The sequence below is a fragment of the Bufo bufo genome, chromosome 8 (assembly GCF_905171765.1).
Source record: "Bufo bufo chromosome 8, aBufBuf1.1, whole genome shotgun sequence".
Lineage (NCBI taxonomy): Eukaryota > Metazoa > Chordata > Amphibia > Anura > Bufonidae > Bufo > Bufo bufo.
The window spans coordinates 222,760,459-222,786,929 of NC_053396.1; positions in this window are offsets into that span (position 1 = coordinate 222,760,459).

Sequence of the window (26,471 nt, forward strand, 5' to 3'; positions counted from 1 at the left end):
GTCCTTACAGATTCCCCATGTATAGAGCATGCTCCGTATTCTGCCTTTACAGATTCCCCATGTATAGAGCATGCTCCGTATTCTGTCTTTACAGATTCCTCATGTATAGAGCATGCTCCGTATTCTGTCCTTACAGATTCCCCATGTATAGAGTATGCTCCGTATTCTGTCTTTACAGATTCCTCATGTATAGAGCATGCTCCGTATTCTGTCCTTACAGATTCCCCATGTATAGAGCATGCTCCGTATTCTGCCTTTACAGATTCCCCATGTATAGAGCATGCTCCGTATTCTGTCCTTACAGATTCCCCATGTATAGAGCATGCTCCGTATTCTGTCTTTACAGATTCCCCATGTATAGAGCATGCTCCGTATTCTGCCTTTACAGATTCCCCATGTATAGAGCATGCTCCGTATTCTGTCCTTACAGATTCCTCATGTATAGAGCATGCTCCGTATTCTGTCTTTACAGATTCCCCATGTATAGAGCATGCTCCGTATTCTGCCTTTACAGATTCCCCATGTATAGAGCATGCTCCGTATTCTGCCTTACAGATTCCTCATGTATAGAGCATGCTCCGTATTCTGCCTTACAGATTCCTCATTTATAGAGCATGCTCCGTATTCTGTCTTTACAGATTCCCCATGTATAGAGCATGCTCCGTATTCTGCCTTTACAGATTCCCCATGTATAGAGCATGCTCCGTATTCTGTCCTTACAGATTCCCCATGTATAGAGTATGCTCCGTATTCTGTCTTTACAGATTCCCCATGTATAGAGCATGCTCCGTATTCTGTCCTTACAGATTCCCCATGTATAGAGCATGCTCCGTATTCTGTCTTTACAGATTCCCCATGTATAGAGCATGCTCCGTATTCTGTCCTTACAGATTCCCCATGTATAGAGCATGCTCCGTATTCTGTCCTTACAGATTCCCCATGTATAGAGCATGCTCCGTATTCTGTCCTTACAGATTCCCCATGTATAGAGCATGCTCCGTATTCTGCCTTTACAGATTCCTCATGTATAGAGCATGCTCCGTATTCTGCCTTTACAGATTCCCCATGTATAGAGCATGCTCCGTATTCTGCCTTACAGATTCCTCATGTATAGAGCATGCTCCGTATTCTGCCTTACAGATTCCTCATGTATAGAGCATGCTCCGTATTCTGTCCTTACAGATTCCTCATGTATAGAGCATGCTCCGTATTCTGTCTTTACAGATTCCCCATGTATAGAACATGCTCCGTATTCTGCCTTTACAGATTCCTCATGTATAGAGCATGCTCCGTATTCTGCCTTTACTGATTCCCCATGTATAGAGCATGCTCCGTATTCTGTCCTTACAGATTCCCCATGTACAGAGCATGCTCCGTATTCTGTCCTTACAGATTCCCCATGTATAGAGTATGCTCCGTATTCTGTCTTTACAGATTCCCCATGTATAGAGCATGCTCCGTATTCTGTCCTTACAGATTCCCCATGTATAGAGCATGCTCCGTATTCTGTCTTTACAGATTCCCCATGTATAGAGCATGCTCCGTATTCTGTCCTTACAGATTCCCCATGTATAGAGCATGCTCCGTATTCTGTCCTTACAGATTCCCCATGTATAGAGCATGCTCCGTATTCTGTCCTTACAGATTCCCCATGTATAGAGCATGCTCCGTATTCTGTCTTTACAGATTCCCCATGTATAGAGCATGCTCCGTATTCTGTCCTTACAGATTCCTCATGTATAGAGCATGCTCCGTATTCTGTCCTTACAGATTCCTCATGTATAGAGCATGCTCCGTATTCTGTCCTTACAGATTCCTCATGTATAGAGCATGCTCCGTATTCTGTCTTTACAGATTCCCCATGTATAGAGCATGCTCCGTATTCTGCCTTTACAGATTCCCCATGTATAGAGCATGCTCCGTATTCTGCCTTTACAGATTCCCCATGTATAGAGCATGCTCCGTATTCTGCCTTTACAGATTCCCCATGTATAGAGCATGCTCCGTATTCTGTCCTTACAGATTCCCCATGTATAGAGCATGCTCCGTATTCTGTCTTTACAGATTCCCCATGTATAGAGCATGCTCCGTATTCTGTCCTTACAGATTCCTCATGTATAGAGCATGCTCCGTATTCTGTCCTTACAGATTCCTCATGTATAGAGCATGCTCCGTATTCTGCCTTTACAGATTCCTCATGTATAGAGCATGCTCCGTATTCTGTCTTTACAGATTCCCCATGTATAGAGCATGCTCCGTATTCTGCCTTTACAGATTCCCCATGTATAGAGCATGCTCCGTATTCTGCCTTTACAGATTCCCCATGTATAGAGCATGCTCCGTATTCTGTCTTTACAGATTCCCCATGTATAGAGCATGCTCCGTATTCAGCCTTTACAGATTCCTCATGTATAGAGCATGCTCCGTATTCAGCCTTTACAGATTCCCCATGTATAGAGCATGCTCCGTATTCAGCCTTTACAGATTCCCCATGTATAGAGCATGCTCCGTATTCTGCCTTTACAGATTCCTCATGTATAGAGCATGCTCCGTATTCTGCCTTTGCAGATTCCCCATGTATAGAGCATGCTCCGTATTCTGCCCTTACAGATTCCCCATGTATAGAGCATGCTCCGTATTCTGCCTTTACAGATTCCCCATGTATAGAGTATGCTCCGTATTCTGCCTAAGCCTGTTTTTGGCTGCATGTATAGAGCATGTTGTACATAGTCTGCTTGTAAGGGTTCATCCACACAGCATAGGCCTGACACGGTTGCAACGCAACCTCTCTATTATTGACCACACTGTTTAGTCAGTCTGTGCAGGGTGTAGCGCAGCCATACTCAATGCAGACCAACTAAACAGCACAGTCCTAATTAGTTAATTGAGCCTGAAGTGGCTCATATGGCTGCATGGTACTGAACAACCGTGTGGTTGTTCCCTAATCCCCCACTTGTATGGCCTGAATCTGCTCCTATATCCTCATCAAAACCTGAACTTCTGAACGGTGTCTGAAGATAATATACAGTTGCAAGAAAAAGTTTGTGAACCCTTTGGAATGATATGGATTTCTGCACAAATTGGTCGTAAAATGTGATCTGATCTTCATCTAAGTCACAACAATAGACAATCACAGTCTGCTTAAACTAATAACACACAAAGAGTTAAATGTTACCATGTTTTTATTGAACACACCATGTAAACATTCACAGTGCAGGTGGAAAAAGTATGTGAACCCTTGGATTTAATAACTGGTTGAACCTCCTTTGGCAGCAATAACTTCAACCAAACGTTTCCTGTAGTTGCAGATCAGACGTGCACAACGGTCAGGAGTAATTCTTGACCATTCCTCTTTACAGAACTGTTTCAGTTCAGCAATATTCTTGGGATGTCTGGTGTGAATCGCTTTCTTGAGGTCATGCCACAGCATCTCAATCGGGTTGAGGTCAGGACTCTGACTGGGCCACTCCCGAAGGCGGATTTTCTTCTGTTTAAGCCATTCTGTTGTTAATTTACTTCTATGCTTTGTGTCATTGTCCTGTTGCAACACCTATCTTCTGTTGAGCTTCAGCTGGTGGACAGATGGCCTTAAGTTCTCCTGCAAATGTCTTGATAACCTTGGGAATTCACGTTCCTTCAATGATAGCAATCCGTCCAGGCCCTGATGCAGCAAAGCAGCCCCAAACCATGATGCCCCTACCACCATACTTCACAGTTGTGATGAGGTTTTGATGTTGGTGTGCTGGGCCTCTTTTTCTCCACACACAGTGTTGTGTGTTTCTTCCAAATAACTCAACTTTGGTTTCATCTGTCCACAGAATATTTTGCCAGTACTGCTGTGGAACATCCAGGTTCTCTTGTGCAAACTGTAAACGTGCAGCAATGTTTTTTTTGGACAGCAGTGGCTTCCTCTGTGGTATCCTCCCATGAAATCCATTCTTGTTTAGTGTTTTATGTATCGTAGATTCTCTAACATGGATGTTAGCATATGCTAGAGACTTTTGTAAGTCTTTAGCTGGCACTCTAGGATTCTTCTTCACCTCATTGAGCAGTCTCCGCTGTGCTCTTGCAGTCATCTTTACAGGACGGCCACTCCTAGGGAGAGTAGCAGCAGTGCTGAACTTTCTCCATTTATAGACAATTTGTCTTACCGTGGACTGATGAACAGCAAGGCTTTTGGAGATACTTTTATAACCCTTTCCAGCTTTATGCAAGTCAACAATTCTTAATCGTAGGTCTTCTGAGAGCTCTTTTGTGTGAGGCATCATTCACATCACGCAATGCTTCTTGTGAAAAGCAAACCCAGAACTGGTGTGTGTATTTTATAGGGCAGGGCAGCTGTAACCAACACCTCCAATCTCATCTCATTGATTGGACTCCAGTTGGCTGACACCTCACTCCAATTAGCTCTTGGAGATGTCATTAGTCTAGGGGTTCACATACTTTTTCCACCTGCACTGTGAATGTTTACATGGTGTGTTCAATAAAAACATGGTAACATTTAATTCTTTGTGTGTTATTAGTTTAAGCAGACTGTGATTGTCTATTGTTGTGACTTAGATGAAGATCAGATCACATTTTATGACCAATTTGTGCAGAAATCCATATCATTCCAAAGGGTTCACATACTTGCATCTGTATATCAAGAAGTAAAGAGAAAAGAGCCTTTGAAAGCAAAGTCGCTGTGAGCCAGTAGTCGAGAGGTCGTGATTGCGTTGAGCGAATCGAAGTTAAAAATTGACTTTCAGTAAAAATTAGATTCGCCATGAAGCTGATTTTCCTCGCACTCCATAGTAAGGAATACATTTTTCCTGCCGCCCTCTCTGTCATTGAACCCCTTAGATCATCACTGATCACGGCATCTTGCAGTAACATTGGGGCCTTTCAGGGGTTAATCATGGGCTAAAAAAAATATACATCTCACCCATTTGCTTGGAGAGAGGCCGTCGCCGCGCCTGGCCAGTGTGATGATGCTGTGACGTCATCTGCGGTTACTTCAATCAAGATGGCCGGGACGAGCAAATGGATTAGATAAGTATGAATGTTTCTTATTTTTTACCCATGATTAACCCCTAAAAGGCCTCAATGTTTTACTGTCAGATGCTGCGATCATCGATGAACACAGCATCTGAGGGGTTCCATGACGTGGGTGGGGGGATGCACGATCGTCGTTCCCCTTCATTGCGCCCGATACATAGAATGGAATGTGATTTGTGACTAAGTAATTCTGTTTTTTTATTACTTTACTCATCTCTAGTCTTGGGGAGCACAGGAGTGCACATAGGTTCAGTGATGAGTAATATCTACAGCCTTTCCGGGGTCTCCTTTGAAGTATGCAAATTCAAGATGGTCTATGATGGTGACATTACTGGGATTAGGAGGCCATATTATCAGAAGATTGTGTGGCTTATATCAAGCTGGTAAAACAGAATAGACCTCCAAGACTCCTGAGATGTCCAATGAAGCTAATAAGTGACCCGATTGACTGAAAATCTGCCTGTGACAAGTAGATTGGAATTCCCTCAGACACCGTGCAGATTGGAGAGAATGCTTCCGCTCATACACGATTTCACCTTTAGACCATTTTATAAAATACACATAAGTGACCCCCTAGGATTGCTCTGAAGACCTGTTCACCTGATAACATGGATAGACGGTTAGGAAGGAGTTAATAAACAGGAAGGGAAATGTAACAAAATGTAACAACATAAAACTCATTTGTAACATTGTATTCAGTTTATCTTTGCAGGTTTCCTTTGTGCATACTGCATTCACATCTCTTTCTTACAATGTTACGCTAATAATCCGAATGAAGCCCTAAAACATAATAAAATAGTAAATTGTGGACACCATAGGAACTGTGTTTACGGCAGTGAGATCCTTCCTCCTTCTCTTCTATGCATCGCTGTCTAACTAGATGCATTGGGCCATGAATCCTGGCAGAACAAGTTCACATTAATATTCTCCTGCACCACTGAGGGGCAGTCACAACAAAAACATCACCACCAACATCCCCTATGTTAATCAGGTATTTTCCCAGATCACTATTCCATCAAAAGTAATACTCAGACTGTCTCCAGTGAACGATCCAAGGGGAAAAATACAAAAAAGATATGAACATTTCATATAAAGAAAATCAAATGAAATAAAAAAGGAAACATAATAAAAAAAAATATACAGATTCTAAGAAGTAAAACATGCACACATACATACATTTATACTTTATATTGTTTGACCTTTCTATCCATAAAACTTTTATTATTATTATTAATTATTACTATTATTATTATTACTACTGCTGTTGTAATATTTATATTAATTTTTTTTTATTGTTTTTAAGATATTTTAGTTTGACTTTGTGCACACACAAATAGAGTCCACATTCTGTGCGCTGTCAAAATATGGAAATAAGTGCCCCTAAAATCAATGTGCTATCGATACCCCCATAATAGGTGTTTGGTGGCACATGTTAGGTTTTTTTTCCTTTGTAAATTGTTTAATTTACACATTTTTTGATAAGGCAGGAAGGAGATGGAGTACAAGAGCTTATAGTATTACGATAGCAAATTCTGCAAAGCTTTGGGCATACAGATGTGTCCATAATTACCTCAGCTCCCGTTTGGTTAAGGACTCCCAATTTCTCAGGAAGCCAATTTAAAAAGAAAAACATTGCAACTGCTAGGAAACCGCTTGACGGGCTGCAATTCACATCATGACCACTGGGTGGCCGCACATAGAGACATAAAGCATAGACATCTTCTGGCATAGTACTGCAAAATCATGTTTGTGCGTCTCGCACAGAACGTCACGGGATATGTTGAGCCAAGAAAAAAAGAGAGAAAGGACTTTATATCACCTAGAATGGTATTTCAGCAACAATACTAATGATATAGGAGCAAAAAACTGAAATGTCCTATGCAAAAGGTACAAGTCAAAGGCTATCTTTTATTAAAAAAAATCTAACTTAGCAGAAAATACAAAGGTGAAAATGAATATGAAGCAGATTTTACAGAACCCAGCAGGTCCTGCCAACCCTCATAACTTGTCTGTCGGATAAAGTTTTTACTGCATCCTGGATTTACGTGGATCGACCTCCTGGGAACCTGGTCAAGCTTCTTCTCTAAAAATCCTGCTTCCGCTCAGGCTCATCCTTTACCAGGTTCCCAGCCTGGGTTTTGAACAGGAAGTCATTTCTGCTGTGATGTGGCCAGAACTATTCCCTGGCGCATGCGCAGATGTGGTGGATGCAGACGTTTGTGCATGCGCCAGGGTGAGGAATAGTCCTGGCCACAAGGTCAGAAACAAGGCTGAGGTTAGAATTAGGATAAAAACAAGAATTAGTAGTAATGCAAGGGGACAGCAGTCAGGGAAGGAGTGAATCTCAATTATATAAATATCCATCTGATCTGATGTCATTTCGAGAGTCAGTTGTACATATAAAGTGGTCGAGCAGGAGGCCAAAGGTTCTTATACAACGTGTGGTCGAGAGCAGGGATAGAAGAGACCAGGAGGTGCGATGGCTTCTGGCGGGGATCAGAGCTGCAACTTGGGAAGGTGAGTAAGGCTACGTTCACACTGCGGTCTATGGGGCTATTCACATGGCCGTTTGTTTAACAGCTAAAAAAACAGCGGTTAATTTTTTGGCCGTTTTCACAGTCAGATGGACCCCCTTGAAATCAATGGGACCGTTTTTAGCAGCCTTTTAGACAGGAGTGCATTTATCTAATGGCCATTGAAAATGGTACACCAGTGAAAAATGGCCTTTCAGGGGTTAAAAAAAAAAATGCCCATCTCATCCCCTTGCATATACCAGGACATATTCACTCCTCACAGGATGCAGAAGGACCTGACGCTACCAGAGGGGTGATGTCATCATGCTGGGGGCGTCAAGTCCTTCTGCTGTCAGGGAAGAGTGAGTGTCCCTGTGCGTGCAGGTGGTGGCAACAATTCTGCACATTATTAATGCTTAAGGCCACTAAGTGAGAGATTATTTATGCTGGAAGCCACTAGGGGGGACATTATTAATTATGCAGTCACTATGGGGACATTATTAATTACGTTGTCCCTATGGGGGCCACTTTTAATTGTGGGGGCCACTATAGGGACATTATTACTGCTGGGGGCTATTATGGGGGGCATTATCGATGCTAGGCACCACTAAGGGGACATTATTAAAGCTGGGGTCCAGTATGAGGGGCATTATTAATGCTGAGGTCCAGTATGGGGGGCATTATTAAGGGTGGCGGTCACTATGGGGGAAAGTATTATTGCTGGGGTCCAGTAAAGGGGTATTATTAATGCTGAGGTCCAGTAAAGGGGTATTATTAATACTGGGGTCCAGTATAGGGGGAATAATTAATGCTGGGGACCACTATGGGGACATTATTAATGTTGGGGTCCAGTATGGAAGGCATTATAAATGCTGGGGACCACTATGGGGACATTATTAAAGGGGTTTTCTCATCTCAGACAATGGGGGCATATCGCTAGGATATGCCCCCATTGTCTTGTAGGTGCGGGTCCCACCGCTGAGACCCGCACCTGTATCGAGAATGGAGCCCCGAAAGTGAAGGAGAGCGCACTGCGCATGGCAGCTGCTCTCCATTCATTTCGATGGGGCCGCCGAAAATAGCCCCCATCCTATTCGCTTCTATGGGAGAGGCGGGGATTAGCGCTTGGTGGTGAATGGACCCCGGGAAATCTGGAGTCCTCCAGCCACAGTGCTCCCCGCTCCGTTCTCAATATAGGTGCGGGTCCCAGCGGTGGGAACCGCACCTATCAGACAATGGGGGCATATCCTAGCGATATATGCCCCCTATTGTCTAAGATGGGAATACCCCTTTAATGCTGGGGCCACTATGGGGGCATTATTAATTCTGGGGACCACTATGGGGACATTATTTATACTGAGGCCACTATGGGGACATTATTAATGCTGGGGTCGAGTATGGGAGGGCATTATTAATGCTCGGGACCACTATGGAGACATTATTAATGCTGGGGACCACTATGGGGGACATTATTAATGCTGGGGACTACTATGGAGACATTATTAATGCTGGGGACCACTATGGGGGACATTATTAATGCTGGGGACTACTATGGGGACATTATTAATGCTGGGGAGCACTATGGGGACATTATTAATGCTGGGGTACCTAGACCTCTGTGGGTACACTATTACAACCTGGAACTTGTGCAGAACCTGATGACTGCATAAATGCACAAGACTGTAGGCATTAGAAATGACTGTAATAAAATACAAAACCGCAAACCCTCTGTAACGGGGTGCCAAAGGTGCACTCGGTCTCCCATCAGCCGCAGACCTGCTGCTTAGCTTCGGGAGCGAGGATCTGTGTTTGGCCTCGTTCCCAGGGCGGCTTTGCTAGCTGGGAGGCTCCCTGCTCCTAGGTCTGCCTTGAGCGCCGAGCTGATCACTCGGTGCTCGACTGGTCGGTCTGTCGGTCATGTGACGCTGGCCACGTCACATGACCCTCACTCCCCACTATAAATACAGGCAGCCTGCTGGACACAGGTTGCCTGTTAATTTAGGTTCCTGGCAGTTGTTGGATACCTGTGTACTTACCTGATCCTGTTCCCTGACGATCCTTTGCCTGCTCCTCCTGTACTGCGCATCCTTCCTGGTATATTGACCTCGGCTTCCACCTGACTACTCTTTGCGGACTCCTTTGGTACTTCTCGACTCTCCTGGTATTTATGACCCCGGCTTCTCCTGACCTTTCTTTGCTTATCCCTCTGTACTGCGTTGTCCTCTTGGTTTTGACCCGGTCCGTTCACTATCCGTTATTTGTCTTGTCTGTCCTTCCCGCACATATACTAAGTTAGGGACTGCCGTCCAGTTGTCCCGTCATCAGGACTCGTGAGGCAAGTAGGCAGGGCCAGGGGTGAGGGTGGAGCGCAGTGGTCACTATCCTCCCCCCTGTGTGTGTGTGTACGTGACCGTTAGACCCTCTAAACCTTGTAACCATCTTGTGCAATAGAGAGGAGGAGTGTATGAGCGCAGCCAGTAATATTGGGTGTAGTAGTTAACATTATAGGAGCTGTAAATGCAGAACATATAAGAGCGGAGCTGGTGGAAGCCTTTATTATTTTAATCCATTTAGCTCAGGAGGCCGGCGCTGTGCAATGTAATCTCAGGCAGACGGTAATTTGAGCCCTACTGCCATCTATCAGGGACGGGATTGTTCCTTTTCTGTTACATAGAGAGATATATATTTTTCACTTTCTTCCCAGAGCCGAGATTTTGTGCCATTGATTTCTTTTGTTGCTGTAAGTGCGTATTTCAAATCCTGAAATTGAAATCATAAAATAGAGAAGAAAATGTCTAATTTTACAGCTTCTATTTGGGTGAAATGTTAGAACGATGACATCATTTGAGATAATCCTTATATTTAACTCATTAAGTGACGGATATATGGGAACGCCAATGCCTGAGGTACGATGGCTGACATAGTGCTGGCTGCATACTATGAGCTCATATTGGTCATTATAGTGGGGAGATTGACGTATAGTCATCATTATAATGAAGTCTTAGCTTTCCGAATTTTTCATTAATGCATCAGAATATATGACATCGTTATATCTTTCAGTTCCATTTTCCCTGTCTGTAGGTTCTCTTCCCCTCAAAAAAAAATGTAAAAAAAATGTGAGGGTTGTGGTTCGTATTAATCATTCTGGCAGGCTAACGATGCAACTATCTTCATTCCTTCATCCACAATTATACAGCACATGCAGATAGATGCCCCCTGGACACTCGGGCGCACACCCTCAGTGACCAGGTCTATGACATCCTAAGCTGGGACCTGTAGCTCCACTGCCCTGTACCAGGTTCTACCCACTATCTCCCAACGTTTTAGGTTGTCCCACAGCAGCTTTATTATTACCTGACGGCACATTTTGCAGTCACAGCCGATGCTTATCCAGACCATGGACACCACGACCTAAAAACATGGCTCCAACCAGCAACACCCCCATCATCCCCCAGTCAGTGTTCTTCTAAGTACCCCAATGCCACCCCAGGATTTGAGCTCGTCCCCCTGGGAACACCTCCCTCAATGTGCAATGGTGGATGTATTTCCCTGAGGCCGAGCCTCTCACCTGAGACTACACATGAGACCCCCTATGGGGCCAGCACCACTGGGTCTACCCATCACTATACACATATTGGGAGTAGAGGCTGGGAGAACAATGGCTTTATAGAGACCCCGAGACACTAACAAGGCTAATAGAATGGTTGCTTTAATTACCAATCCCATGCCTGGCCTTATGTGGACATAATGTCCATCCAGCAGGTCTCACCTCATGGCTCCGGGGTCTGGATGAGCGTGGTGTGTGTATGTGTGGACTGTGGTTACGAGAGTCCAGGCAAGAGCCCCTCTTGTCCTCCATTGCCGGTGCACTACCCCGATCCATTAACAAAGTTCATATGCTCCTTAAAATACCAGAAAAGGAATATACCTTATAAACCACAACAATAAGACCCAAAGTAACCAACACTTTGTGCTGGAAAAAGTTTGTATCTTCTAGAGATTTGGATTCCGCTATGACTCCATTGGTCTAGTAATCTTTAGGCCAAAGCAAGCTCTTTACAAAAATCAGTTTAGAACCATACACAGAAACAGGGAAGAACACCGGGTGCAGGAGGGGGATGCAGCTGCAGCTCTGTAAGGTGGGAGACAGAAACCAACCACTTTTGCTAATTTGATTCTCACCCTCCTATTATGCCCTATGGGTTGGAGGTAGGTTGATGAATTTATCATATAATTTGAAAGTTTTACTTTGACAACCCTTCTCCTATTGTAATTGGACCCACACTCTAACCGCGACCATCTACCAGATACAGCAGCTGCTACATTAGTAGTGATGAGCGGCAGGGGTCATATTCGAATTCGCGATATTTCGCAAATATTTCGTATAATATTCGTTGAATATTTGCGAATTTGAATATTTGTTAGGAGTAGTGTTAATTGCGAATTTTCGTAATGAGAATCAATGAGATCGTGAAAACTCAGATCCGAGAATATTCTAACCCCCAGGCGTTCCCATGGTTTACAGGGACGCTTGTCGGTGAGGAATATGCCAAAGTGAAACAACTGTACAGATTTTTTTTTTAAAAAGACGAATATTCTAGAAAACAAATATATTCAATACAGTGCTATATATTCGTAATATTCTAAAACTAGAATATATAGCAATATAGCGAATATTCAAAAAAAAACGAATGTAGAGCAATTTAGCTAATATAGTGCTATAATCATATTTTTTAATAGTTGTAATTTTTTTCCAATCTGAACTTCAGATGACATTGAAATTGCTGTATATTCGTTTTTTCCAAATATTCGCTATATTGCTATATATTCTTGTTTTTGAATATTACGAATATTAAAATATATTTGTTTTTTTAAATATTCGTCTTTTTAAAAAAAAATCTGTACAGTTGTTCCACTTTGGCATAATCCTCCCCGACAAGAGTCCCTGTCACCATGGGAATGCCTGGGGGTTAGAATATAGCATCGGATCTCAGTTTTCATGATCTCATTGATTCGCATTCTCATTACGAAAATTCCTATTACGAAAATTTGCAATCAACACTGCTCCTAAAGTCAAAGATATTGCAGCCTTCTCATTGGCCCACAAGCTAGAAGCAGGGAGGGATCATGGGCACTGATTAAAAAAAATATCACTATATTCTAAATATTTGCGAATTCTTGAAGTGCCAATATATTCGCAATTCGAATATTCATGATCAACACTATACATTAGAAGTATAATGTACTGGCTCGTAAGATCATCCCAAGGTGAGCTCTCATCTATGAGGTCCATAAGCCTGGCATTTGTGTTTAAAGGGTTAAGCGTTTTGGGCTCAGACGGGTCCATCTGCTCTAAACCCAACCATATATCAGAGCAGCTGTTACAATGGAAATGGTTGTTACTTGGTCACTAGACGAATACTTTGCAGCGATTCTGTCTCATAAGGAGGTTGCCAGGGGAGTTCCCCTCAGTGATGCCCATAAGCCACAATGCAATGAAGACAATATTAGAACCACGCGTTTTGGGCTTGGACCAGACCCTTCATCAGGTAGCAAAATGACCACTTGTTAACCATGTAAGCACTTTATTTTTTTTATTTTATTTTTTAATAGTGTGCAATAACAAGTCTGATGGGCAAGATTGGTCCTAATAGAGTAACCCCATTACGTGACCCTCCTTCCATGCACACCTCTAGTACGGATGGACACTTTAATTATGGGGGAAAAAAAAAAAACTTCAAACATCTCTTTTTTTTTCAGAAACCAGAAACTCATTAATCCTTTCCGGCTTGGAACAATCTGTTTTTCTTTCAATTCTCAAGCTATAAAAAACGTTCATTTTTAATACTGCCGTTGATTAGCCTGGAATCCAATGCCAATAACATTAGGACTCGGATACGTTGCGGCGGTGAAGGCGAGACTCTAACACATACACCTATGGCATTAAATAAAACAAAAGTATTAAAAATATAATTGGAAAATGTCAGACAGTTCAGTCCGTGACAGAAAGCACCACGGGCACAACGGTTTACTGCTTCCCAGTCTTCACTTGTTTTACAGCGTGCAGTAAATCAGCGGAGGGGGTTTCACATGTGATGAAACTATTTACTTTGTAGCATCAGAAATAGCAACAAAAAAAAATGACTTGTCCCAATATATGCGGAATCTGTAATCAACAATCTGTCACCTCCGCTTCAGCGTGATCCACAGGCTGCGGGGAGACAAGAGGGTGGACACCTACACCTGCTGCGGCTGACAGATTGGATTGTAACTAGAGTCATTTCCAGGGCCCCTTAGTAAACACAATCACTGAATTTGCAGGACAACATTTAATGCAATTTGTGTTCAGCTTTCTTGGCTTATAAATGCATAGCTGCTAGAGGAGCAAATGTCAGACTTGTTTTACCACATGGTGCTACGACGGAGCTACTCCAGTCATACTTTTAGTAGGAATAGTGTGAGGATGACCTGGGCTACTCTGTGACTAGATGGGGTTTGGCCGATTACTCAGTGCGGATCAGCAAGACATCACAATGGCTGAAACTGTATAGACATCCGGTGGTATCTGTGGCCCGTAAGCTCCCATCTAAACATTTATTGGATGCATTGGGCACCACGAAATGTAAAATACAGTGTGGGCTCAGCATGTATGTGGAACCTGCATTCCCTGAATTTTATGGAGGCCATTGTGGCACCAGAGAAGGTAGAGTTTAGTGTAGGTTTCCGTCATAAACGGATCGTCTTGTCGTTGGTGGGCAGACAAAAATAATTTTGTATAGGGGGTTGAGTCCGCACAACCTGCCTGCACGTGCACATCACTATGGCGAAATACATACACAAACGGTCCCTAACTTAGGGACCACTCAATTGAGACGACCTTGACGCGGTGAGTGGCTTACTATGCTTTGGCCAAAATATAAACCAATGTCTCATCCAGCATGGAGGGCAGAGTGCTGGATGCAGTGTGCGATCACATTTGCATTTTCCGTTTGTGTATGTATTTCGCCATAGTGATGTGCACCTGCAGGCAGGTTGTGCGGACTCAACCCCCTATATTTTTTTCTTTGTAGCATATATTGGAGGCGTGGCGATCTCCTTTGAGTCAAGCACACCTGACCAGTTAATCTGTCCTGGAGGCTGGTTTTAAAGTCAGTATAAAACTGAGTCTGCTTATATAGAACCTATCATTAGCCATCTGGCTCCAGGAGAAGTATATGGTGGGTTCAGCATGCATGTTGGTACTTGCATCCCTGGATCCGATGAAAGCTGTAATGGCACCGGACGGGGTTACAAGCAAAGTGTACTTGGCTTGCATGCTGACCTGCATTCCCTGGATTTTATGTGGCTGTCATAGCCCATGAACAGGTAGGAACAAGAGTTAGGGACCACTCAATTGAGACGACCTTGACGCGGTGAGTGGCTTACTATGCTTTGGCCAAAATATAAACCAATGTCTCATCCAGCATGGAGGGCAGAGTGCTGGATGCAGCGTACAAATAATTTTGTACTTAAAAAAAATAATGATTTGATACATATGCAAATTAACCTGAGTTCTGTCCCTGACTCATCTCACGTACAGGACTCATCTCAGGGTAATTTGCATATGTATCAAATATTTTATTTTACACAATAAAAGCACACAGAGCTATGGGGACTGGGTATTGCAGATGTGCTAGCGGCCATCTAGCAACCCATGTCCTCAACTCTATACACAAAATCCCGGTGACAGGTTCCCTTTAACCGCCTCCGGACCGCCTAACGCAGGATCGCATTCCGGAGGCGGCAGCTCTGCGCACAGTCACGCATATACGCGTCATCTCGCGAGACGCGAGATTTCCTGTGAACGCGCGCACACAGTCACACGCGTTAACAGGATCGGAAGGTAAGCGAGTGGATCTCCAGCCTGCCAGCGGCGATCGTTCGCTGGCAGGCTGGAGATGCGATTTTTTTAACCCCTAACAGGTATATTAGACGCTGTTTTGATTACAGCGTCTAATATACCTGCTACCTGGTCCTCTGGTTGTCCCCTTTGCTTGGATCGACCACCAGAGGACACAGGCAGCTCAGTAATAAGTAGCACCAAACACCACTACACTACACCCCCCCCTGTCACTTATTAACCCCTGATCACCCCTGATCACCCCATATAGACTCCCTGATCACCCCCCTGTCATTGATCACCCCCCTGTCATTGATCACCCCCCTGTAAGGCTCCATTCAGATGTCCGTATTTTTTTTACGGATCCACGGATACATGGATCGGATCCGCAAAACACATACGGACATCTGAATGGAGCCTTACAGGGGGGTGATCAATGACAGGGGGATGATCACCCCATATAGACTCCCTGATCACCCCCCTGTCATTGATCACCCCCCTGTAAGGCTCCATTCAGACATTTTTTTGGCCCAAGTTAGCGGAAATTTTTCTTTTTTTTTTCTTTTCTTTTTTTCTTACAAAGTCTCATATTCCACTAACTTGTGTCAAAAAATAAAATCTCACATGAACTCACCATACCCCTCACGGAATCCAAATGCGTAAAAATTTTTAGACATTTGTATTCCAGACTTCTTCTCACGCTTTAGGGCCCCTAAAATGCCAGGGCAGTATAAATACCCCACATGTGACCCCATTTCAGAAAGAAGACACCTCAAGGTATTCGCTGAGGGGCATATTGAGTCCATGAAAGATTGAAATTTTTGTCCCAAGTTAGCAGAAAGGGAGACTTTGTGAGAAAAAACTTAAAAAAATCTATTTCCGCTAACTTGTGCCAAAACAAAAAAAATTTCTATGAACTCGCCATGCCCCTCATTGAATACCTTGGGGTGTCTTCTTTCCAAAATGGGGTCACATGTGGGGTATTATACTGCCCTGGCATTTTAGGGGCCCTAAAGCGTGAGAAGAAGTCTGGGATCCAAATGTCTAAAAATGCCCTCATAAAAGGAATTTGGGCCCCTTTGCGCATCTAGGCTGCAAAAAAGTGTCACACATGTGGTATCGCCGTACTCAGGAGAAGTTGGGCAATGTGTTTTGGGGTGTCATTTTACATATACCAATGCTGAGTGAGATAAATATCTTGGTCAAATGCCAACTTTGTATAAAAAAATGGGAAAAGTTGTCTTTTGCCGAGATATTTCTCGCACCCAGCATGGGTATATGTAAAATGACACCCCAAAACACATTGCCCAACTTCTCCTGAGTACGGCGATACCACATGTGTGACACTTTTTTGCAGCCTAGGTGGGCAAAGGGGCCCACATTCCAAAGAGCACCTTTAGGATTTCACAGGTCATTTTTTACACATTTTGATTTCAAACTACTTCTCACGCATTAGGGCCCCTAGAATGCCAGGGCAGTATAACTACCCCACAAGTGACCCCATTTTGGAAAGAAGACACCCCAAGGTATTCCGTGAGGGGCATGGCGAGTTCCTAGAATTTTTTATTTTTTGTCACAAGTTAGCGGAAAATGATGATTTTTTTTATATATTTTTTTTCTTACAAAGTCTTATATTCCACTAACTTGTGACAAAAAATAAAAACTTCCATGAACTCACTATGCCCATCACGAAATACCTTAGGGTGTCTTCTTTCCAAAATGGGGTCACTTGTGGGGTAGTTATACTACCCTGGCATTCTAGGGGCCCTAATGTGTGGTAAGTAGTTTGAAATCAAAATCTGTAAAAAATGGCCGGTGAAATCCGAAAGGTGCTCTTTGGAATGTGGGCCCCTTTGCCCACCTAGGCTGAAAAAAAGTGTCACACATGTGGTATTGCCGTACTCAGGAGAAGTTGGGCAATGTGTTTTGGGGTGTCATTTTACATATAACCATGCTGGGTGAGAGAAATATCTTGGCAAAAGACAACTTTTCCCATTTTTTTATACAAAGTTGGCATTTGACCAAGATATTTATCTTACCCAGCATGGGTATATGTAAAATGACACCCCAAAACACATTGCCCAACTTCTCCTGAGTACGGCAATACCAGATGTGTGACACTTTTTTGCAGCCTAGGTGGGCAAAGGGGCCCACATTCCAAAGAGCACCTTTCGGATTTCACCGGGGATTTTTTACAGATTTTGATTTCAAACTACTTCTCACGCATTCAGGCCCCTAGAATGCCAGGGCAGTATAACTACCCCACAAGTGACCCCATTTTGGAAAGAAGACACCCCAAGTTATTCCGTGAGGGGCATGGCGAGTTCCTATAATTTTTTATTTTTTGTCACAAGTTAGCGGAAAATGATGATTTTTTTTTTTTTTCTTAAAAAGTCTCATATTCCACTAACTTGTGACAAAAAATAAAAACCTTGGGGTGTCTTCTTTCCAAAATGGGGTCACTTGTGGGGTAGTTATACTGCCCTGGCATTCTAGGGGCCCTAATGTGTGGTAAGTAGTTTGAAATCAAAATCTGTAAAAAATGGCCAGTGAAATCCGAAAGGTGCTCTTTGGAATGTGGGCCCCTTTGCCCACCTAGGCTGCAAAAAAGTGGCACACATCTGGTATTGCCGTACTCAGGAGAAGTTAAGCAATGTGTTTTGGGGTTTCATTTTACATATACCCATGCTGGGTGAGATAAATATCTTGGTCAAATGCCAACTTTGTATAAAAAAATGGGAAAAGTTGTCTTTTGCCAAGATATTTCTCTCACCCAGCATGGGTATATGTAAAATGATACCCCAATAGGGAGCTGCTGGCCATTAAATGGGCATTTGAGGAGTGGAGGCATTTTCTGGAGGGGGCAAGGCATTGTGTAACTGTTGTCACTGACCATAAAAACCTTATGTTTCTCGAGTCTGCTAAGAGGTTGAATCCCCGTCAAGCCAGATGGGCTCTGTTTTTTACTCGTTTTGATTTTTCCATCACGTTCAGGCCGGGAAGTAAAAATGTGAAGGCGGACGCATTATCTCGGAGCTTCCAGGCTTTCAATCTACTGAGGTACCACCTGAATCCATCCTACCAGCAAAAATCTTCTTAGCAGCTCTTACCCAGGATATCTCGGCTCGCATTAGGTCTGAACAACATCTGGCACCGGTATCCACCCCAACAGATAAGTTGTTTGTTCCCGTACAATTTCGTCACTAGCTGTTGGGTGAGTGTCACGATTCTGCCTTTTGTGGACATCCGGGTGTTGAAGGCACTAAGGATCTGGTTTCTAGATCTTATTGGTGGCCCACTCTAACTAGGGATGTCAAGTCCTACGTGTCAGCCTGTGAGGTTTGTGCCAGGTCTAAGACACCTAGGACTCGCTCTGCTGGTAACCTACGACCCCTACCCATTCCCAGTAGACCCTGGTCCCATATCTCGATGGACTTTATAACTGACCTACTGCCGGCGGAGGGTAAGACTGTAGTTTGGGTAGTGGTCGATAGGTTTAGCAAGATGGTCCATTTCATTCCCCTGTCTAAACTCCCGAATGCCAAAACCCTGGCGTCTATTTTTGTGAAAGAAATTGTTTGATTGCATGGTATCCCGGAAAATATTGTTTCTGACAGGGGTGTGCAGTTTGTGTCCAAATTCTGGAGGGCCTTCTGTCAAAAATGTAAAATTTCATTGTCTTTTTCCTCTGCCTACCACCCTGAGAGTAATGGGCAGACTGAACGCCTTAATCAGTCTGTCAAACAATTCTTGAGGTCGTATGTTGCTGATGACCAGCAATTATGGGTGAAATTTCTTCCATTGGCTGAATTTGCTTTGAATAACCGTGTCAATTCTTCTGCTGGGGTTTCACCTTTCTTTTGTAACCATGGTTTCCATCCCCGTTTTCATTCTGGGTCATCCGTCTCCTCCTCTAACCCTGAGGCGGATAGGCTCTCCTCTGAACTGTGCACAGTTTGGGCCCGGGTTCAATCGAACTTAGAAAAGGCTCAAAGTTCTCAGAAACTCAAGGCCGATAGGAGACGTTCAAGGGGGGTGAATTTTCAGGTTGGGGATAAGGTATGGTTGTCCTCCAATAATCTCTCTCTTAAGGTAGATTCTAATAAGTTTGCTCCTCATTTTATTGGACCATATAAGATCACGGAGGTGATTAACCCGGTATCTTTTAGGTTGGAGCTGCCCGAGTCATTCCACATTCATAATGTGTTCCATAAGTCTCTACTTAAAAAATATTTTGAACCGGTAGTACCATCAAAAGCCTCGCCGGTTCTTGTTTATGATGCTGTTGAGTATGTGGTGTCTAAAATAGTGGATGTCAGGAAGGTGCGTAATTCCTTGCAGTACCTGATTCACTGGAAGGGGTATGGACCTGAAGAGAGATATTGGGTACCTGCCAGGGAGGTTCATGCTCCTAGACTTGTTTGAAAATTTCATTTAGAACACCCTGAAAAGCCATCGCCTGAAGTCTTGGGTCCGGTGGCCCCTCGTAAAAGGGGGGGGTACTGTAACGGGGTTCCGAAGGTGCACTCGGTCCCCCATTGCCCGCAGAACTGTTGCTTAGCTTTGGGAATGAGGATCTGTGTTTGACCTCATTCCCAGGGCTGCTTTACTAGCTGGGTGGCTCCCTGCTCCTAGTCTACCTTGAGCGCCGAGCTGATCACTCGGTGCTCGACTGGTTGGTCTGTCGGTCATGTGATGCTGGCCCTCACTCCCCACTATAAATAGAGGCAGCCTGCTGGCCACAGGTTGCCTGTTAATTTAGGTTCCACCTGTGATTTGGTCTTTCCTGGCGTACTTACCTCCTGCTGAATTCCTGACGATCCTCTGCTGACTCCTTTGGTACTTCTTGTCTCTCCTGGTATTTATGACCCCGGCTTCTCCTGACAATTCTCTGCTTGCTCCATTTGTACTTTGTAGCTTTCCTGGTATTGACTCGGTCCGTTCACGTCCTGTTGTTTGTCTGTCTGTCATCCATGCACTTATTCCAAGTTAGGGATTGCCGTCCAGTTGTCCCCTGTCATTAGGACTCGCGAGGCAAGTAGGCAGGGCCAGGGGTAAGGGTGGAGCGCAGTGGTCACTTCCCTCCCCCCTGTGTGTGTGTGTACGCGACCGTTACACCACCTCACCATTATTAGAAATAAGAAAAAGGAACAAATATTATATATTAGATAAGAATGTGGAGAAAACACAATAAAACCGCAACAGACTGGGAACGATGGACATATCTTCTTATATATTTTATTTATATTTTATATTTACAATAATACCAATGGGAATTTTATATACCGTTTGCTGTATTTTATATATTGGTTGCTGTATATTTGTCCATATAATATATTTTATTATATTTTATTGCAATTGCTTGTATTGGACTTTGACCTAAATCCATTTTGCATATACATGGAATTGGACCCGTGTTTTACTTGAAGCCCAATGAAGAAGCCCTATATAAATGACTGGAGGATCACAGTTCTGGAGCTACTGAGGAAGAGGCAAGTAGCCTCGAAAAGCGTCTAGTCACCAGCTAACTGTGGCTTCTATATTCTCCATGACCGTCCGGACCTAAGGCATAAAGATATTGTGCGCACAAAGGAAGAAACCATACACAGCTTTCTATATCGCATAGGACCTGTGGATTACCTGACCAGACCATCTGACCTGGTCGTCAAGATCACCTGACCTTCAAAGACACGCCCATCAAACTTCCGACCTCGTAAATTCAGCGTCCCAGCAAACTATTTACATCCCGCGCCTCTTGGATCGTGTTCGAATATACATGCGAGTAGGCAGTTTTCTGCCGAGATCATTCACCAAACATGCCAGAGGAAAGTAAGCGGTAAGAACTTTTTGTGATCAATATCACTATGTACATATATTGGGCTGTCCACCAGATCTCTGATGAGGATCGCTGTATTATAACCACATACATCTAAAAGTGGGACTTCCTACAATTCATTCAAAGAGACCGTTCATTTACCCTCTTTTTGGATATTATCCATATTTATATGGACTGAGGTACACTGGACATATATTCATTTTTCATTGTGTATGCTGCTATCAGGGGCGTAACTAGAAGTGACTGGGCCCCACAGCAAATATTTGTAAGGGCCCCCCCAGCGCTCTTCGCACCTCCCTCCTCCTGTGTAAACCCCACTCCTTTGGCACAGTGTAGCGGTATACTGTATATTGTGTGGCACAGTGTAGGCTATATGTGTATAACATAAACATATTTCATATGAAAACTTACAGTTACTTGACCCTTGGGGATCTCGGACACCACTTCAACACTTGGCTGGGGGCTCGGCGGAGCTGATGTTGTGTTTTATCCTAATGAGAAAGATTTCATAATAAGGATTTGGAGAAGGGGCAGAGGGATAGCAGAGCAGGGGGAGGCTGGTGCTGCTACTAGGGGGTCATACCATGGGGGAGTAATAAAGCCCACTATAATGCCCCCCCCCAGTAGTAATAATTCTCCTTATAATGTGACAGTGCAAAAATACCCCCTTGTAATGCCCCCAGTTGAGCTAATGGCCCCATAGTGCCCCCATAATGTCCCAGTATAAAATACCCCTTTATAGTGCCCCCAATAAATTCCCCCATAGTGCTCCTCTCCCCCCTTCCTGCTAGTGCCCCCCATAATGTACTTGTATAAAATGCCCCATATATAGTGCCCCAGTAGATGCCCCTCAGTGTCCGGCCTCTGATAGGCTGCCGGCCTAGTGTCCCCCATAATGCCCCCCAATAATGTGCCAGTAAGTGTCCCCATAGATGCCCCCCCATCATGTGCCAGTATCAAGTGCCTCTCTCCTCCCCCCCACATGTCCCAGTATCATAGTGCCATCTCCCCCCCCAATGTGCCAGTATTAAGTGCCTCTCTCCTTCCCACCCCCCCATGTGCCAGTATCATAGTGCCAAACCCCCCCATGTGCCAGTATCAAGTGCCTCTCTCTTCCCCCCATGTCCCAGTATCATAGTGCCATCTCCCCCCCAAAAAAGTGCCAGTATCAAGTGCCTCTCTCCCCCCATGTGCCAATATCATAGTGCCAAACCCACCCATGTGCCAGTATCAAGTGTCAACCCCCCCCACATGCCAGTATCAAGTGCCTCTCTCCTCCCCCCCACATGTCCCAGTATCATAGTGCCATCCCCCCCCAATGTGCCAGTATCAAGTGCCTCTCTCCTTCCCACCCCCCATGTGCCAGTATCATAGTGCCAAACCCCCCCATGTGCCAGTATCAAGTGCCTCTCTCTTCCCCCCATGTACCAGTATCATAGTGCCATCTCCCCCCCACAAAAAAGTGCCAGTTTCAAGTGCCTCTCCCCCCCCCATGTGCCAGTATCAGGTGCCAACCCCTCTCCCCCCCATGTGCCAGTATCAGGTGCCTCTCCCCCCCTAGGTGCCAGTATCAGGTGCCAACCCCCCCCCCCCCCCCAGGTGCCCGTATCAGGTGCCTCTCTCCCCCCCCCATGTGCCCGTATCAGGTGCCTCTCTCCCCCCCCCATGTGCCAGTATCAGGTGCCTCTCTCCCCCCCCATGTGCCAGTATCAGGTGCCAACTTCCCCCCCAGGTGCCAGTATCAATTGCCCCCCGCGCCCCCCAAGGCAGTAACAGTCGGGTATTAAAATAAATAAATAAACACTTCTACTTACCTCCATGTCAGCGATGCGATGCAGCCTCTTCCTGTGTCCCGCCCTGTATGTCCATATATGGAGTCAGTGCTTGTATTTCAGAAAAGTTTCTGCTGGGATTCGAACCCATGACCTTCTGTTTTAGAGGCAAAGCACCTAACCACACGACCATAAGAGATGCCTTGCTGCTGACTGAAAAAATATTAGACTTCTACTGTTATAGCTGGCTAAGTGTACATCTATACACATGACAGCTGCTCATATATAGAGATATAGCAGAGCTGAGTGTGCTGGGACAGCTGTCATATAGAGATATAGCAGTGCTGGGTGTGTTGGGGCAGCTGTCATGTGTATAGCTGTACACTTAGCCAGCTATAACAGTAGAAGTCTCATATTTTTTCAATCAGTTGTAATGCAGCCTTTATGGCTGTGAGGGTAAATGCTTTGCCTCTGATACACTCAGACATTGGAGGTTGTGGGTTTGAATCCCAGACACATCAGGAGACTTTAGGAGACAGTAAGATTAGATGACATTAGCGAGGGGGCCTGGTCAGCCGCTGCTGCTGTGAAGGGGCCCTGAAAATTAAGACAAGAATCGATATTTAACTAACTTGAAAATAAACTGTCGGGCCCCGAAGCAGCTGCTTCCCCAGTAGTTATGCCACTGCCTGTGTGTAGTGTCTGTGTGTGTTAATAAAAAAAAAACAAAAAAAACTGAATGCGGTCTGGACGGGCCCCCGGTGGCGTAGGGCCCCATAGCCACTGCTATGGTTGCTATGCCGATCCCTACACCACTGGCTGCTATCATTTTTGCTGCTAATATCCTGGTTGCTATATCACTGTTGCCACCTTACACTGATCTTATTTCTGTGTATATGTATATGTATATGTATATATATATATATATATATATATATATATATATACAGGGCCGGATTAACGTAGGGGCTGATGGAGCTGCAGCTCCAGGCCCCTACCATAAAATAGGCCCATCTGCCAGCCAAAAGGCCGTCGGGAGGGTTAAAAGTCCTCTGTTGTACACAGCGCAGCGTCACACAGCACACAGACAATGCAGAGACGCTCACCTCACGCTGGCAGCAGGGAGCCTGAGGGAGGGACTCGGGAGGAGCGTAATCTGATCCTAGAGTGGAAGCTGCTTCTGCCAGCCCCTCCCCTCCCCGCCCACCAACCAATCAGAGCTGAGGCAAGGCAAGCACTAGCAGCTCTGAGTCGTCTGAGTAGTACAGGGAGTCTTCACAGGTCCTGTAAGGGAACTGCACAGTGTAAAGTGTAGTTCCCAGGTTAGAACAGTGCATCTGCCAGGACCTGTGATGACATCATCTTCAGGTCCTGCAGAATCTAGCATAAATGGTGTAGTTCCTAGGTTTGAAAGGTACATCTGCCAGTTCCTGTGATGACATCATCACAGGTCCTTCAACCCCTAACAGCAAGTATTAGAAGTTCACAATCAGCTCTGCATTGATCCATACAGACTGGAATGGAGTGGTAAGAGGAGGTCCTCCACTTTTCATCATTTACCCCCCCTCCATGCCCTGTTTTTACTCATTGCTCACTCATGTATAATACTTCAGACAGGTACAGTGACCACTATCTCATGTACTTCACACACACAGTGACTATAATGCATAACTGACCACATATTTCTATAAACACTGCATCTACAGTATTATACCTTGTATGCCTCACATCTATATATATATATATATATATATATATATATATACACACACACACTGCATATATTAAACAGTATTATAGATGCAATATGTACAGATATATAATATATATTGCAGTGTACTGATATGTGAGGTACAAGGTATAATATATGCAGTGTGTATAGATATATTGTATATACAGCAGTGTACTGATATGTGAGGTACGAGGTATAATTGTGTGTACAGGTATATTGTATATACAGTATTGGATTGATATGTGAGGTACGAGCTGTAATTTATACCTCATATATCAGTACACTGCTGTATATACTATATACCTGAACACACTGCATATATTATACCACGTTTCTCACATATCAGTACACTGCTGTATATACTATATATCTGTACACTGTATCTATTATACCTCGTACCTCACATATCAGTACACTGCTGTATATACTATACATCTGTACACACTGTATCTATTATACCTCGTACCTCACATATCAGTACACTGCTGTATATACTATACATCTGTACACACTGTATCTATTATACCTCGTACCTCACATATCAGTACACTGCTGTATATACTATACATCTGTACACACTGTATCTATTATACCTCGTACCTCACATATCAGTACACTGCTGTATACACTATACATCTGTACACACTGTATCTATTATACCTCATACCTCACATATCAGTACAATGCTGTATATACTATATATCTGTACAAACTACATCTATTATACCTCATACCTCACATATCAGTACACTGCTGTATATACTATATATCTGTACACACTGTATCTATTATGCCTCTTTTGTGTGCCAGGGCTGTTTTGTAATCCCAATCCGGCCCTGATGGCATAAATTATAAAACAGCAGCAAACATAGTTCATGGAACAAAGAGAGAGGCCTGGAATGGGTAGTGGGAGGGGCTATAAACAGGGAATGGGGGCCCAATTTAGATTCTTGCTATGGGGCCCAGTGATTTCTATGTACGCCTTTGACAGGAGCAGAGAGATAAGAGAAGTGACAGATGACACAGAGTTTAGATTACAGGTTGAATTAACCCTTTAGGATCAAATTGGCTTCTCAGGAGATATATATGTTAAAGGCATCTCGTTCAGTAGCTATATAACTAAGGGTGGGTTCACATCTCCTTTATGGATTCCGTTAAGTGGGGACTGTGGGGACTATTTTATTATCAGCCAGTGACTGTGTTACTGTAATACTGTTATCAATTCAGCACATAGTTTTCCCTGTGCATTCACATTTCACTTCACCTGGTTCGTTGTACTGCTGTCAGTGTCAGACTGTTGTCACTGTGGGTAACAATGCACAACAGACACCAATGCACACCACAGTGACAGCTCCCGAGTCCTCCTGTCCGGCGTCAGCCTCAGCTTCCCTTCACTATCACTATAATCAATCACTCTTCCTGATCCGGACTCACTCATTAGAGCTGAAGAGCCGACTGAGTCAGCAGCAGCAAGTGAATCGGTTGGATAGCGTCTGCGCATGCGCACCGGCACCTAGAGTCTTTGGTTCACTTGCGAGTCAGCTCAGCAGTCAGTGACTCAGCAAGTGAACCGAAGATCCGAATCATGAATCGGTTCATTTGAATGAGCTGATTCAAATGAACCGATTCATCTGAAAGATCCGAACTTCCCATCACTACCGAGGTCCTATCCGGCGGGCCGCGGCATTACAGGAACAGCACC